At 44.3% G+C, this 16,899-nt stretch overlaps 1 protein-coding gene across 2 annotated transcripts in view; it reads right to left on the bottom strand.

Moving 5' to 3' along the window:
* BICRAL (BICRA like chromatin remodeling complex associated protein) overlaps window positions 1-16,899 on the bottom strand; it is a 105,699-nt gene that overhangs the window by 66,613 nt on the left and 22,187 nt on the right. Inside the window, exon 2 of one of the 2 annotated variants that reach the window (XM_086371695.1) lies at window positions 9,828-10,089. The gene's annotated coding sequence lies outside the window, so the exon portion shown is untranslated. Of the gene's footprint in view, window positions 1-9,827; window positions 10,090-16,899 lie in introns of those variants that run through there. The other variant, XM_086371700.1, reaches the window with a different exon arrangement.

Genomic DNA, 16,899 nt, shown 5'->3' with positions numbered 1-16,899 from the left:
AAGGAGGGAAAGGGAAAATTCAGGTTAGTTCTAGCATTCCAAGAACCCAGGTACCACCTCAGACTATAGAGGGAGCCACTTAATGCTCAAGAGCCATAAGTCAGTGGGGCAAACTAAAACATCCACAGTACGAGTGTTTCATCATCTTTTACTATTGTTGTCCCTCAGGGCTCAGCTTTTTCCCAGAGTCAAAAAGAAAAGGAAAAAATCCTTCTGACGCATTATCTCACTGGTCTTATATTCAACCTACAGCAAGGCCTCTTTAAAAGAACGTCTCCTTATAGAGTGAATCATATTTTGTCCGTTTTAAATCCTTTCCCCCAAATCTGTACTATGATTACACTGACAGCATTCCAAGCAAGGGAACAACTTGAGCGGCACCATATCATGTTTAATTAAGGTTCTGAGTGTTCTCACTTCCAGTTAGGATTTTTGTTTAGTGAAAGATATGATTCATAATCTCTGATTGCTCCCAAGTATAGAGCTAAAATGGGCCCTATGTTTGGTTCACCATGCTATGCAAATTGAAACTGAATTATCTGCAGAAGGAGCAGAATAATGGCTCTGACCTAAAATCTGACCACTGACAACAAGACTCTGGGTTTTTTGGTCACCATTTTTAATTATCAACAAAACACTACCTTTTACCATTTCTCCTACTGAAACGAAGGTCATCCAAGTTTAATTTTAGGGCCTCAAAATATTTTAACTTGTAGACAGTCATTTGTAGACAAAATTTAGACATGGTTTTAATACCAATGGCAAACTGTATGAGGTATGGACATGCAGTATATATTCAAACCCCAGCTCTGCCCCTTATAATGTAACCTCGGGTAAGCGATTTATCATTTCTAAACCTCAGTTTCATTATCTATAAAATGGAGACAAACCTATCTACAGGGAGTTCTTTAGAATTTTATAATCCTTAACACCCATCAGGGCCTGAAATAATATTAAGGTTTAACAACATTCTTTCTCCTTTCCCCCATTTTCTTTCTTATGAAAATGTTTCAATCACAGGTTGGGACTCCATGTTTAATTTCTAATGATACTAGGAAGCACCATGGATTTCAGTAGAAAACTGAAATAAGCCTAAGCCTTTCCTAGAAAGCCCTCATGTGGGTTTCCCAGGTGGTGCTAGTGGTAAAGAACATGCCTGAGATGTCAAGAGAAAAGGGTTTGATCCCTGGGTTGGGAAGATTCCCTGGAGAAGGGTATGGCAATCTACTCCAATATTCTTGCCTGGAGAATCCCATGGGCAGAGGAGCCTGGCGGGCTACAGTCCATGGGGTCACAGAGTTGAACACGACTGAAGCGACTGAGCACGCATAGAAAGGCAATACTTTTCATATCTCATTCCCTCACATTCAGGATTTTTATTTCAGGTAAAATGAACGTTCAGTGTGTTTGCAAGATAAGCCAAAAAACCCACAAAAACAGAAAATGTTCAATTTTCCAACTTTATTAAAAAGAAATGCATAATTAAATCACAACTACATAAATCAAAGTTGATTGGGAGTACAGGGAAGGGGAACCTGGGTTAAACATCTGGTACAGTGAGGTTTCAGGTCTCTTCCTGAATGGAAGCACATATGAGGTAAGGAGGAGAAAAGATCAAGCCCCTAGCTGCCTCTCCCCAAGACCTCTATCTTCCACATTCCCATCCCAGTCACGCTGCCAGTTCTGAGCGCTCCTGAGCTACCTCACGCGTGTACAACCGCCTCAGCAGAGCGGCCTTCTGGGCCCACTTCCATTCGGCGAGGGACCACTTACAAAGTTTCCCTTTTAGGGCTATCCTTTAAAGGCAACACCGCCTTTCTTCTCTGTCTACATTCCCACTGCACATTCATTTAACCACCCCCACCGTCTGCCAGCCCCCTCACCCACTGTATTTTTCACTTTTACTCTAGAACACTATTGATCATGAGAGAACCATGCCACGCAGGTGGATCTGGTATACTGTTTAATTCACGTTGCCTCACTGCCACCAAGTCCCACTCCTTTCCTCCATCCTCCCCCACATCTCACACATTTCACACATTTCTTTCCCTCAAACTCAAAACCTTTTGCCTCTGCCCCTGACAAATGGCCTTGCAATCTTCTCAGGAAAGACCTCTATTCTGAATCCTATCATCTACCCTGCTCTCCTCTCCTTTTATTTTACTGTTACTTTTTCTGTAGGCAATTTGGGGAACAGAGGAACCTTATGAAAAAGTGAGTAACAGCAGTGTGAGGAAATAATAGAAAAAATGAGGTTAAGGACAGTGCTACAAAGTTCCACTTGGTATTATCTGAATTTTTTAAAAAATGACCTTCCCTTAGTTCTCTCCCTCTCCCTTTAACCCGACTTTTCTCTCACCCACAGCCATCAGAATGCACTACAAGTCCCTACTGATTTCTATCTCAAAAACAATTTTTATTTAGTTCCATCATTCTGTTCTACCTGGTTGTCTAAGTAGTCAGCCAGCAAATGTTTACTGAGTGCCCAGCGTGTTTTAAATGCCATGCTACAGGCTTAGAAAAAGTCAGTGAACAGGGAAACGTAAGATTTCTCGGTTCTCCTCCAGAAGCTCCGTGTCTACAGGTGACTGCTTCGCCTATTCAAGTTTGGGCCCATGATAAGAGGGATTACCATCTCTTCACTCTCAATAATTTGAGATATGATTTCTAAGTCTTTCTTCCATAGAACCTGGGTCCTCAGCATTGACAGCACAGAGTCCTATCCACTGGACCACCAGGGAACTCTTGAATTCATTTAATTGTGGTAAAACACGCAAGACTTACCACTTAAGCGTACACTTCATTGGCTTTAAGTACATACTCACTATTGTGTTGGGTTGGCCAAAAAGAACATTCTGAATATGTTCTGCAATAAAGTTCTCAGTGAAAATGAAAAACGTGTCTTTTTTTTTACTTAAAACCAAACGAACTTTTGGGCCAACCCAATAAAACTATTGTCACTATCTTTTTCACTATCCCCAGCTGAAATTCTCTACCATTACGTCCCTTTTTATTAACCAAAAGTTATTCTCAAGGTTAAGTTCTCGGCCCCCACCCTTATTATCCTGGTTCATCACTGTTACCCCCTTGCAACCACCCTCGAGTCCCTGGCGTCTCTCTTCCTATCACATCTGGGGGGCAAAAATGCCAATCTTGGTTGAACTGATCACCTGGCTGCTTTTACTTCGCTTGTAATAAACGGTGGTGGTTAGCTGGTGGCAGAAAATCACACAACTAACTGGACTGATTGGTTCCACCTTCATGCAGACCCCCGCCCTCCAACGTGCACCCAGGCATTCAGCAATGCCCAGCCACCCTATCGAGTATCCCAATGAGTTCACCGCCCTGCTGTCCAAAGCAAGGTGTCCTCCTTATCTCACACCATCCACACCCCTTCCTCCTTTAAGGTGCTGGCCCTGCCTCAGACTCCACTGAGAAAACCGAAACCATGAGAACAAAAAGCCCCGTATTCTACCTCCAATTCCTAAGCCTCTCTGCCTTCTCTCCTGCTACACTGCAAGTCATCCTGCTCCCACCAAAGGCAAACCCTCTTGTATTCTGACTCTTCTCCTACTGAAGAATTTTGTTCCTTTGGCAGGAATTCCCTGGTGATCCAGTGGTTAGGTCATGGTGCTTTCACTACCTTGGCCCAGATGCCTAGTTGGCCCAATTCCTAGTTGGGAAACTAAGATCCTGAAAGCAAAGCAAAGGAGAGAGAGAGAAAGAGAAAGAAAGAATTCTGTTCCGTTGGTAGTCTTACCTCTCTTCTGCATTAGTCTCTCCCTATTAGACAGTCTCACTAGCTTATTGAAAATGCTCTTCTATTTCCCATCAGTTTAAAAAATGTGCTTCCTTGACCCCACCTCTCTCTCTCCCCAACCACTGCTGTGCCATTTCTGTCCTTGTTTTATGGCAAAATTTTCCCAACAAGCGGGTCACATTGGCTTCACTCCCATTCTCAGTTCAGTTAAGTTGCTCAGTCGTGTCTGACTGTTTGCAATCCCTTGGACTGCAGCACACCAAGTCTCCCTGTCCATCACCAGCTTCTGGAGCTTACTCAAACTCATGTCCATTGAGTCCGTGATGCCATCCAACCATCTCATCCTCTGTCGTTCCCTTCTCCTCCCGCCTTCAATCTTTCCCAGCATCAGGGTCTCTTCAAACCAGTCAGTTCTTCACATCAGGTGGCTAAAGTACTGGAGTTTCAGCTTCGGCATCAGTCCTTCCAATGAATATTCAGGACTGATTTCCTTTAGGATGGACTGGTTGGATCTCTTTGCTGTCCAAGGGACTCTCAAGAGTCTTCTCAAACACCACAGTTCAAAAGCATCAATTCTTCAGTGCTCAGCTTTTATAAAGTCCAACTCTCACATCCATACATGACTACTGAAGAAACCAAGCTCTGACTAGACGGACCTCTGTTGGCAAAGTAATGTCTCTGCTTTTTAATATGCTGTCTAGATTGGTCACAACTTTTCTTCCAAGGAACAAGCGTCTTTTAATTTCATGGCTGCAGCCACCATCTGCAGCAGTGATTTTGGAGCCCCCCAAAATAGTCTGTCACTGTTTCCATTGTTTCCCCATCCATTTGCCACTAAGTGATGGGACCCGATGCCATAATCTTAGTTTTCTGAATGTTGAGTTTTAAGCCAACTTTTTCACTCTCCTCTTTCACTCTCATCATTCTCTCAGTGCATTCCAATTTGGCCTCCATTCCACGTGCCACTAACACTACTTGTCAAGACCGCCAAATCCAAGTGGAATTTTTCTCTCCTCAGGGTTTAACTTCCCAGTAGTATTTGGCACAGCAGACCACTCCCTTTTCTTGAAACAGATAAAATCACTCTCCTGCTTTAATGCAGAGCCTTCTTGGTCTCCTTTGCGCCCCCTTCACTCACGGGAGTTTCAGGCTTGATCGTAAGTCTTTTATGCTCACAGATGATCTCAACCAGTTCCATGACATACTATCTCCATGCTGGTGACTCTCAAAATTTACGTCCACTACCCTCAGCTCAACTTGAACACTCACCGCCTGCTTGACTTTCCACTTAGGTTTTTCAAACACTTGTGAGACATCCAACGGGTTCCACACAGAACTCTAGTTACCCGCCCCCCGCGCCCCAGTCTTCTCTACAAGCAACTGGCACCACCAGCCACCAAGCCGTAAGCCAGGAATCTGAAGGAATCCTTTGATTCCTTCTCCTGTTCCTCCAGCCAACCCATGAAGCGAATACTCCTGATTCAACCTCCAAAATATCTCTGAAACCCATCATCTACTCTGCTCCATCTCCATTGCACTCGCCTAAGATACTATCAAACTTGAGCTGATCATTGCAGTAGTTCCCCAACTGCCCTCTCTGCTTCCTCTCTTGTTCCACAGAGCAGCCAGTGATGTTTAAAAACAAAAACATATCACTCCCCTAATTAAAGCCCTATAATAGCTTCTCCTTTTCATAAAATAAAATCGCCAAGCCCCTGTATGTCTTAAGAGGCCCTGCACACCTTCTCTAACCCCATTTCACTGCATTCTCCTCCTGCTTCTTTCTGTTCTAACATCCCTGCCCTTCCAGACCTTTCAGGGCTTTGTACTTGTTCCCAGGCCAGGAATGTCTCCCCAGCTTTTCACAAGGCTAACACAAGTTCATGTGTTAAGTCTCAGCTCAAATGTCACCTTTTCACAGGGACACTCCTTGACTCTTACTAGCCAAAACAATACACTCTTTTCCCCATAACACACTCTTTTGATCCACAAGCTCAACTTCTTTTAAGTTTTTTCTTAATCTTTAATTTCCTTGATTATTTGTGTTTCCTTATTTCCTGTTTTTCACACTATACTACAAATTTCATGAGGGCAGAGATCTTGTCTGTCTTGAATTCTACTGAAGGCTACTTTAAAATAAAGACGCTTCTCTTTCCCTCTGAACAGGCTGATTTTTAGATCCACGTGCCACGCCCCCCCCTTTCAAGCTTTACTGGATTTTAGTCAAAGAAAATAATTGCTGTGGCATTTACGCCATGAAAAACAAGCAGAGAAAAACCACATGGGACAGTCAAATACTAGAACTCCACCCACTCACTAGACTAGACAACGGACTGCACACAGGTATCCGCAGCGGCCCCTTACAAAGCTTTTCAAAATATAGCAGAGGAACATGGATATAGGCAAAAATGTAACTCTGACACCTGCATCAAAGGTCTCAACCATTTCCCCCAGCGATCACTAAACAACAGCGATTTCAGAAGAAAGAAAAGCACAAAATCACTCAAATATGTGATCTCTGCTCCAGAGAAGTTAATGATTTCCTCACTGACTTGGTTCTCTCATTTTGGTCTGGCTGGCTATTCATTATCTGCTCTGGATGTTTCTTCCTGACCTTCTGTGTCTTTAATGTATATTCCATTCCTACTAAGTCTCATGTTTAGAATAAGTTCCCCATCCTACTTCCCAAAATGCAAGAAATATCTTCTCAATTTAAAATTCAGAAAAGAACTCGTTCTTTCAAGGATTTATCTCTAGGTTTTGATTTCAGTATATCTTCTACCCCACTTCTAACTTCTGTATTTCCTAGATTCAATTCTATTTTTGTTCCAGAGCTGTCTTGACTAAACTAGATGGCCTGGCTAGACCTGAAGCCAGTATGTTATATAACTTCTCAGTAGAATGAAACTATATATATATTTTAAAATATACTAAGATTTAAAAGTCTTGGGATACCTAAGATTTCTGTAAGAAAATCGTTTCAACATTTTGATAAATGGCAGGAGAAAAATAAAAATAACGCAAGCAATAAAATTGTGCTGAAACTCAAAATGATATGAACCTCAAGTCTCATCAGTTCAGTTCAGTCGCTCAGTCGTGTCCGACTCTTTGCGACCCCATGAACTGCAGCACGTGCTCCAGTTCAAAAGATAGCCAGCAGCACAGTGCATAGTTTAATACAGGGATGTTCTGAATACGTCTCTGGGTCACAATGAAGTCACCTGGAGAGCCTGGAATAACAGAGTCCAGGCGATCCTAGATGAGCAAGAATTTCAAAATTCTTGGAGGGAGTTACAAGCATCAAGAAATTCAAAGTCAGAAACTTAAAACTGAGACTGTCCAATACATCAGACCTTTTGAAAAACCCCAACTGTCCCTAACAAATAATGGATATTACAAATCCGTATTTTAAAAACATCTCACCAGTTGATTCTACTGCTCAGATTTGGAAATTAGATACAGAGCCAAGAACAGGGCTTCTGGGACCCACTGTCAGTTCTATCACTTAAAACTTTGAGACTTTGAACAATTCAACTATCTTGGCAAACATTTTAAGTTCCTTCCCTGGCAAGTAGAGAATAAAAACCAATACTGCAGAGCTGATATGATAAATAGGAATTAAAAAACACCAAGCACTGTTCTTGGCATACAACAATCTTAAAAGGCCTAAAGACATCCACCACAGTCAAGGACATACCTAATGGTGCCACTAAGTTACTTTTATCCACTAGAAATTAACTATTTACTTTCCATCTAGACGCCTAGAAAGATCAGAGCTTTACAGACTCCTCCCAATAAACTTTTCAGTAACAAAGTTAAAACCCACACACCCATTGTTATACTGCTACTACAAGATAGCTGAGTATTTTTATGAATGCTTCTAGGAAACATTTTAAATAAAAAGTGGGGGAACTCAGAAGTCTTATAGTGATTAGAAAGAGATGAACCATAACAGCCCCCCCTCCCTTTTTTTTTGAAAGGAAAAAGTCTCCGGGGTGTTCCAAAGTGAGTTTAATTTTTCAGATCAGAGGTCTAAGAAACTATTGTAATTTACTACCATTTATAATAGGGAATATGAAAGCCAAAAAGAAGTTTCAGATCACTGGAACCCATTACCTTCCCACAAATGTGACAACCAGAGAAAAGGTTGTTCAGGGTTGTGAAAACACAACCAAGAAAACTAGTAGGGGACCCATACAGAACCACGATACTGGAAGGCAGACACTGTCCTCGACTATTTTTCTGCAATTCTGCAACTGGGTTTGACTCTCCTCTCAAAATGAAGTGCAAGAGAGCGAAGGGAAAGCCTCCATGATCTGCCCCCAGCCAGGCCAGGGAAAGCAAAGTCTTCCAGGTTCGAGCCCTAGGAAGACACGGAGAAGCCTTCATCTCCAATCTTGACTGGGGTTGGGGGTGGGATGCGGGTTTAGGAAGAGACCCCACGGCTGCAAGGCCCGACTCTTTTCCCTCAAAGGCAAGTGGTAAAAGGAACAAGACGCCGCGGTCCCCAACCCCTTCCCGCTCGGAGCCGGCGGCCTACTCTTTTGGGTCTGGGGGCACCGGGAAGGACCAGGCTACTCCACAGACTTCTGCCCGCGGAGCGTGGCCCCCACGTCCCGGACCTCCCGGCGCTCGGGCGGGCGAACCGTCCAAGAAGGGCGCTGCCCGTGCCGCCGGGGAAGATGGCGCCCGCAGAGCAACTGCGCCACCAGCACTGGCGAAGGGCCAGGCCCAGCGCCATCTTAGCGCCTTCCAACCGCCCCCCCAACCCCGCCCCGCACAACCCCCGCAAGAGCCTGCGTCCTGGCCGGTCGGGGGGCGCGAACCGCGTTGGGCCCGCGCACTCTCAGCCAAAAGAGTGCCACCGAGCCTCTCGTCTCTTCGGACCGGCCGCGCGGGGCCCGCAGAAGAGCCCGGCTGAGCCGCCGGTCCTCCGCGCGGCGCGAGGGCTCGTCCGGGCCTGGCCGCGGGTCGTCGGCGGTGCTTCGGGCCCAGGCGGCGAGGCGACCGGGAAAGGGCCAGGCCGGCCGGCCCCGGCGCGCGCGCCGGGAACCAGGCCGGAGAGGCCGGCCGGCCCCGCGCTCTCCCCGCCGCGGCCGGCGGCACAAGCGCCGGGAAGGAGGAAGCCAGGATGAAAAATAAACCCCGTCCCCGCCGCCTCCCTCCCACCCGCTCCCTCCCCCTCTTGAGACGCGGGGTCCATTTTGCCGAGAAGAAAGAAAATGCGATTCACACCCAAGAGCTTCGGAGAGAGAAAAGAAACGAGGCGGGGGGAACCGAGGGGAGGAGATTGGAAAAGCTTATTTTTCTTCCTCGCCCGCCGTCACTCCTGGCCCTCCCTGCCCCCTGCTCGCGGCCCCGCCGCGCCCGTCCTCCCCTCGCCGAGCCCCGCTCCCTCCTTCCCGGCTCCCGGCGGCTCCGGGGGGGCGGAAAACACACTCGCACTCGCGCACACAACTAATTTTAAACCGGCTCAATCAATGAGTCATTAAAAGGCTTCCCTCCCCTCTCCTCCCCACCACCAACCGCCACGCCACCCCCCTTCCCAGGCTTCTCCCTCTCCCCGCTCCAGAAATTTGCATCCGCGAAAAGGGAAAAAAAAAAAAAAAAAGGCGCCAGGGCCCCCACCCCGCAGAGGAGCCCCCAGCCCGGCCCCGCCGCCCCCTGCCCGCCCGCGCCCCCGCCCGCGACACTGAACTTGGTCTTCCCGGGGCCCGGGCATCGCTGGGAAAGGCATAAACACTCGATTCCCCTTTTCTCCGTGTCCATTAAACATCCACCCACCACCACCATCACCCACCCACAAACCCACCCCCCCCCCCAAAAAAAAAAACACAGCCTTAGCCAATAGCTCTCTGGGCTGAAACCTAATATCCTGGTTTTGGCAACTCGGTGTTTAATTTGCTCCTCTTTCTTTTCTGTCTGTCTGGAGATAGATCTCCAGCCCCCCCGCCCTCGCTTTTCCCCTCCCCGAAGGAAAGAGGCAGAGGAAGAAGGTTGTGTGTGTTTTTTTTTTCTCCTTGAAATTTTTATCACAAAATTATAATACACTCAAAGGGAAACTCACCGTCATGAAAAAGCAGTGCCTTGTCAACGGGGTTTCTGCGCCATCGCACCAGGGGCGGCGGCGGCGGCGGCGGGCGCGGGGCGCGGGGCGCGGGCGCGGGAGCTCCCGGCCGAGCGGCGCCGGCCACACGCGCTCCGCTCTCTCTCTCGCTCACCCCCGCGCCGGGCGGCGGGCGCCCGCTCCCCGCGCCCGCCCGGCCTTCATGGTCTGCGCCCGGGCAAACCGCTCGCCTGTTCGTCTACCTCCAAACTTCGGTTCTCGCCTAGCAAAAAATGCGGAGATTAGGATTTTTTTAATTAAAAAAAAAAAAAAATTTTTTTTTTTTTTTTTTTAGAAAAATCAAACTCCAAAGCTGATAATTCCTGCTTCCTTTGGGATTCTTTTTAACCTCAAGAAACGTAGTGGTTTATTCAAGAAACAGGGTTTTTTTTTTTTTTTTTTTTTTTTAAAGATCTACGAGATGCGTGCTATTCTCAGCAGGCGCCCTGCGCACACACACACACACACACACACACACGCACACACACACACGCACACACACACACACACACGCTAGTTTTAGTTGGGGGGGGGGCGGGGGGAGCGCCAGGAAGTGGGGGTAGTTTAAAAACAAAACAAAAAACACAATATTTGTTTAAACTCTAATTAGAATATGTCCCAATAAATCCTTTTTTGCTTATGCTTTAAAAAAACAAAAGCGAAAACATCACTTTTAACTTATTTGGTAATTCATTCCAACTTTTAATTCTACTAAGCTTTCCTTTGCAACACCCTCTTTCCATTCCGAAGTGTAGTGAAACCTTATCTGTAAACCTGTATGTCAACATTAAAAAAAAAAAAACACAACACTTTAGCAGCCAAGAGGAAGGTGAGGAGGGAAGTAAGTCACTCTTAAAACATCCAGTTCCCAGTGCTTACTCTTTATGCAGATATCTGTATCGTCACATTTGTGGAATTTTCACGATGTGATCCCCAGTCTTAAAGAGAGCTACCCAAATATCCATTGAAATAGAATAGGTTAAAAAAAGAGAAAGAGAGCTACCTAGCCTTTTAACACTCTGTAGTCCAAGTATAATTACCACCCATATTTAATCTCAAATTGAGACATCTCCATAAACCATCCAGCATCCAGAGCACTTAAAGAAATGCTAATTATGACAGTGTGGATTGGGAGTAGGTGTCTGTGTGGTTTAATTACATTTACTTTTCCTGTAAATGCCCACAAAAATAAAGTTGGGGGTTTGTTGTCTTTTATTTTAAATAAATATCAAAGTAAAAGATGGATTGTACAAATATGTGATTCAGAGTTTTAAAAATACATATGTAGGCCCCAGAAATACTTTAAAATTATTTTAGTTTATAATACATATAGCAATGGGGTTCTGCTGATAGAAAGCTCAAACCCATATCCCCCAGATACTGAGTTCTAAAATTATCCTTAGATTTAAATTATTTAAGTGAAATTGGTTAGTTTCTAATAAAATCCCCTGAGCATTAAAAAAAACAAAATGGCAGCATACCACATTTGCTTTTATAAGGATACTGTAACTATGCTGTTTTATTGTACAAAATAAATATGTCAAGGTTGGTATACAATGTTGTCATATTCAAGATAGATCTCTTCAAAAAACAAACCATATCTTGTTCAAGTAACTGCCACTCTGTCACTCACAATGTGTGCTTTGTATTTAGACCCGCCTTAACAAATACAGTCAGTGATTTAGTATCACATAGTATCATGGAGGTGTTTTCTCAGAAGATATGTGTTGTGTTCACATTCAGCCAAGGTCTTCCTGGAACTGAAGCCTTTGCATAAATTAGCATTATTTCTCTACACTTGACAGTTGGACCAACCAGTTTTCTAATTGGCTTGGGAAATTTTAAAACCTGTTTTAAAGTGCCTTTGGATTGGCTAGAGTTTAATTATTATACACATTTTGAAGAATTACATTTCAAAGGAGTCCATGGATTATTCATTGCAATTAGGGCCCACCAAGCAAGTTTTGCAGCTGTTGCTTCACAGCTCCAATGAAATATTAATGGATTTCAGAAAGCTGAGCTCCCTACTAGGCCAAAACTCCCAAAAAAATACAAATCTGACTTTAAAATCACTTAACAAAGAGGTGAGCTCCAGAAGAGGATAGGGCACTGCGGGCTTTCTCACAAATGCCCAAATACCAGAGCTGACATTTATTAAGGGCCTACTAAATCCTGCCAGGCATTATTCTAGATACTTTATTCTTATAGTATGTATTATTGCCTGAACCTTCACACAAACCCACAGAATACTGTTTAATTATCCAGATTTTCACTGATGAGTCTCCCAATGTTTCTCATCATTTGCCTTAGGTCATCAGTCTAAGAAGAGCTGGGGGGAACCCAGGCCTGGTTGACTCCTCAACACACCCTCTCTTCAAGTCCCCAAAAGGATCCTGGGAACAAGCAGTCTGTGCTATTTCAATAAAAACCAAGTTCAGTGGTAGTTAGGGGGACCATCCTCTCTCATTGGCAGAGGGGCTCATAGGCAGAAGGGGCCATCCTTTCTCACTGGGGAAGATTTACTTTGCCAGTTGTCAAGGATAATTTAGAATATTTGGGAGGGTAGAGGTGGGTCACAAAATACTGGGACAGCAGTGGGGAGAATCTCAGACTCACCAGGTATAACACCAAATTGGTATCATTTAATAATAAAACTCTTGCCTGGAAAATCCCATGGATGGAGGAACCTGGTAGGCTGCCGTCCATGGGGTCGCTAAGAGTCAGACATGACTGAGTGACTTCACTCTCACTTTTCACTTTCAAGCATTGGAGAAGGAAATGGCAACCCACTCCAGTGTTCTTGCCTGGAGAATCCCGGGGATGGGGGAGCCTGGTGGGCTGCCGTCTCTGGGGTTGCACAGAGTCGGACACGACTGGAGCAACTTAGCAGCAGCAGCAGCAGCAATAATAAAACAAAAACAACTTCTTAAAATTTCCCACATGCAAATAAAAAAAGTAACATTTAAAATAAGGGATATGCCTTTGTACATAAAATTTTAAGTGATGGTTTATATAGACAGGATTTAAAATAAGGGATATGCCTTTGTACATAAAATTTTAAGTGATGGTTTATATAGACAGGATTTTGGTATCTGAATATAAGATTAGAAAACTTTTAAAAAGGAAAGTTCTTTAAATGGCTTGATCATATGCAAAAAACTTTAATCGTGTACAGTTATGTACAAGCTCCCTCCTATGATGCTTGTCTGTATATGTGACCTAGTAAGAAGGGCAACTGGACACAGGTGGAAAAAAAAGATAAAATTGAAATGTTCTAGCATGGGCTTGTACCTCTAAATAAACAGGTTCAATACCAACATAACAAGTAAAAGTGAAAATGTTGCTGTTTTTTGCATCCTTCCTCCACCTGTTCCCCTCAGTTGGTTAGCCGTTCTCAGAGCGGGGAGAATGCAAATACTGGAGATTAAGTGGTGATATGCATGACCAGATGTGTCCAGATCACAGAACTCTGAGATATACCCAATGAATGTTTGTGATATAAAAAACTTATAAGTCCTCAGTGTGCATAAATAAGCTTGGTACTTTTATTTGAACCTCTTGAGGTGCTTATAATCTGAGGCTTAAGTGCACTGGCTGTGCACTGAGAGTGCCCGGGGCTCAAATTCCATCTCTGTCACACACCAGGTGTGTGGCTCTGGGCAAGTCACTTCACCCTTCAGAGCTTCAACTTCCTCATCTCTAAAACAGGGATAATTATAGTACTCACGTCTGAGAGTTATTTTAAGGATTCAGGAACTAGTGCATGTAAAATGTTTAGCGTGGCGCCTGAAACATAATGAGAGGTCAGTATGTTCAGCTAATATTCCATCACCTCGTTTTAGTTATGTGTCAGGTTAAGTCGTGTGAAACCTTCCCGTGTAAATTTCCAATGGCAATCTCACATGATTCCACCAAACGTATCTCTCTTCTGTTCTGTCCAGGATAAGGAGCTCCTCAAAGGCTTTTTATTTTCTAAGGGCCTAGCAGAAGACTTTGTGTATACTAAGCTCGCAACCAGTACTTGTGGAGTAAAAGAAAAACAACCCCATCCACCAGATGTATAAGAATGCAAGAAATCATCATATTTCTACGTAGACAGCTACATATTAAGCTAATAATAGAGTCAGTCTCCCTGAATCACATAAAACCATTGCCCAGTTGATCCCAGGCAGTATTGCCTAATGGTTTATAAGTTCTTCCTCACTCTCTTTCACTTCCTCTCTCATCAAAGAGCTTTATCATTGCTGCATTTTAGCCATGTGACCGTGGCCTATGTTTTTAACTTCTCTCACCTCAGTTTACTTATATGTAAAATGAAGGTGACAGTGTCTGTATCTTGGGTCAGTAGGGGAAGAGTTCAGTGATATTAGGGATGTAAAACCAGCTTTAGTGCCTGGTATACAATAAATACTCAATATTAGTTGCCGTTACTGTTGTGGTTGCTAATACTATTATTAGAAGTAACGTGGAATTGTTTTCAAAGCAGTGGTAAATAAGCAAATTACTGGAGTGATTACAAATGTTTTCAGTACCTTGCCTACAGTATTATTTTATTTGATACATGAGTATAAACATTTTAAATCGTCTTTGTAGAGACTAAGGCTATTCTAGTCCTGACATATTTCAAGCTGGTTATTTTTCTTGACAGACTTAAAAAAAAATCTGAACTCCTACAAGCTTCTAGTAAAGGATGAGGAACAGAGAACTGTTTAAGAAAACAGAGGCACAGTCCCTCCCACTGGCCTTGCTGTCTTACACATCCAGCCCGTTTCCCCACTGAATATGTGAGGGGAGGACAGTCATTAGGTTTGGAGGAGGCGTCACACACACAGGAAGCGTCACCAGCTCCCAGGCCCCTGTGGAGCCGGGACTCTGAACATGTCCTCCGCAGAGTGTCCCTTCCACTCCACCATGCCCAGCAGGATCATGGGTCATGGAAACAGCAGCAGAGAGGTCTCACAAGCTCAGAATTTGGAGAGAAAGCCAACCGTGAAGATAAGCTACCCATGCAAAGGGGCTTGCTCAGTAAATAAATGTCAGTGTCCTTTCTGAAAATGAAACCAAGAGGGAAGACATATGAAGAAGAAACTACCCCTAAAAGATGACTTGTACATACAAGTCGAATACAAAGAAATAAGTAAGTACAAAGCACACACCAAGATACATCTTCAACATGGAAGAAAAAACTGAGGGGCAGAGACACTGTATCACCTCCACGAGTATTCTGATCACATTCTAATGTGAGCAGGGTAAAGTTGGTCAGTCAGGCAATTTCAAAGCCTCCATGAAATACCTCCTAGACCATACCATTCTTCTTCCCTAAATCTTCTAATTACTGGTGCCATTCCCCAGGTGCTCTGATACTGCTGAGCAAAGATACAAGTACCTTTGTACCCAAAAAGGTTAAGGCACCTCCCTCACTGTAAATCAAACCAGTCAACTAGCAGTCTAGGTATACTGGTCAGTCCCTTGTAGAGTTAGATTAACCTGAGTCAGGTCTAACAACCGGGAGGTTGTTCACAGATTGGCAATCAGAGCAAAGCACATGTACTCTCTACATATTTTAGAATCATCTGTGACTTCTTATTCTCTTTTCTCCCTTAACCCAGGCAACTCACTTCCAAAATCTCCCTCCAACCTAGTCCCTTTGCTCCACTAACTGCCTCACCTAAATTCAGGCCCTTATCTCTTGCTTGGTCTCTCGATTTCCCTTCCCTCCAATCACTCTTCTATCTAAATTATGACCCCAAATCACCTTTCAAAAACCCAGAGTTGTTGGTGTCACACCTCTACTAGCACCTCACTGCCCAGGGAAGCTTATCAGAAACACAGATTCCCAAGGCCAAACTCATCCGCAGAAAAATGGAGTTTCTGGGATGAACTGAGGCCCTGATACTGGTACTTACAAGTGGTTTATTGGCTCCACCTGCCTCCCCAGGGGCACCTGCAGCTACTCCTGTCCCCGCACCCTGCAGTCCAGTCATGGAGAACACCCACCCCTGGACAAGAACAAACTCCTCCCCCATTTGGCCATATCCTTTCCCCTCTGCCTGGAATGTCCTTCTTTTGGGGCAAGCCCACCATTCTCCAAGGCCCAGTTCAAATGCCACCTCCTCTGGGAAGCCTTCCCTCCACCCCCCAGTGGCTTTCAAACATCTCTGCCTGAGACTCAATCTCAAGAAACAGATTTCACATTGCAATGCAGTAGATGCCTAACTGAAACAAAGGCTTCCGAAAACAGTATCTAAACTTCCTGTGGAGGATGCAACTTGATCTATTTCATTCTATTATCCCATTTTTAAAAATGCTGTTTGCCACCTTATAATGGATTTCACGATCCACTAAGGGAGGCAACCTTCGTTTGAAAAATACTGCTGAACGTGAATAAATAACTCCCCTCTCTATGCATGTGATAGGTACTCTATTATAGACTATTATCACACTCCACAGTAATGATCTGTTTATAGTCTGTCTCCCACCCCACTTCCCTCCCCCCATCGGGCACACACCACAAGGAAGTCAGCATATCCTTGGGTAGTTACCCAGCCGTTGATAAATGCAGAAATGAGAATATTGGAGAAGGAATAATTTAATTGCTTTTGCGCGTGTCTAATTTTTTTTTTTTTTCATTTCTGGTTATGGTTCACAGCATAGTCTATCAGCAACTCCCATGAGCCTGGAAATCATATTAGCTTCAACCCTTGAAGTTAACAGCAATTTAAAACAACAGCCGTTGTATTTCAGAACAATTTAACCAAGGTGTAAATTTTTCTTCCCCTCAAAAATAAAAACCACGGCACAGGCAAAACCAACCAGAAAATATTTTGTCGGGTTGCTAGCTTGCCAAGATAGTACAAATGTGGGCAAACAAATCTCTTACTTAAGATACTCAGAAGCAAATATTCAAAAACCTCAAAACCCTCCTTCCGTACCACTTCAGAAAGGAAACCCCCCTCCTGCAGGGCGGGTGCAGATATAGAGGCCTTTCTATCTTGCTGCCTAAAGCTCCCTCTCTCACTAGGCTGTCCCCATC

Source organism: Bos grunniens, chromosome 23, assembly GCF_055505025.1.
Source record: "Bos grunniens cultivar Pamir isolate PY7600 chromosome 23, Bosgru_T2T1.0, whole genome shotgun sequence".
NCBI lineage: Eukaryota > Metazoa > Chordata > Mammalia > Artiodactyla > Bovidae > Bos > Bos grunniens.
Note: the sequence above shows the minus strand (reverse complement) of the source record. Positions and strands in the feature narration are given on the sequence as shown.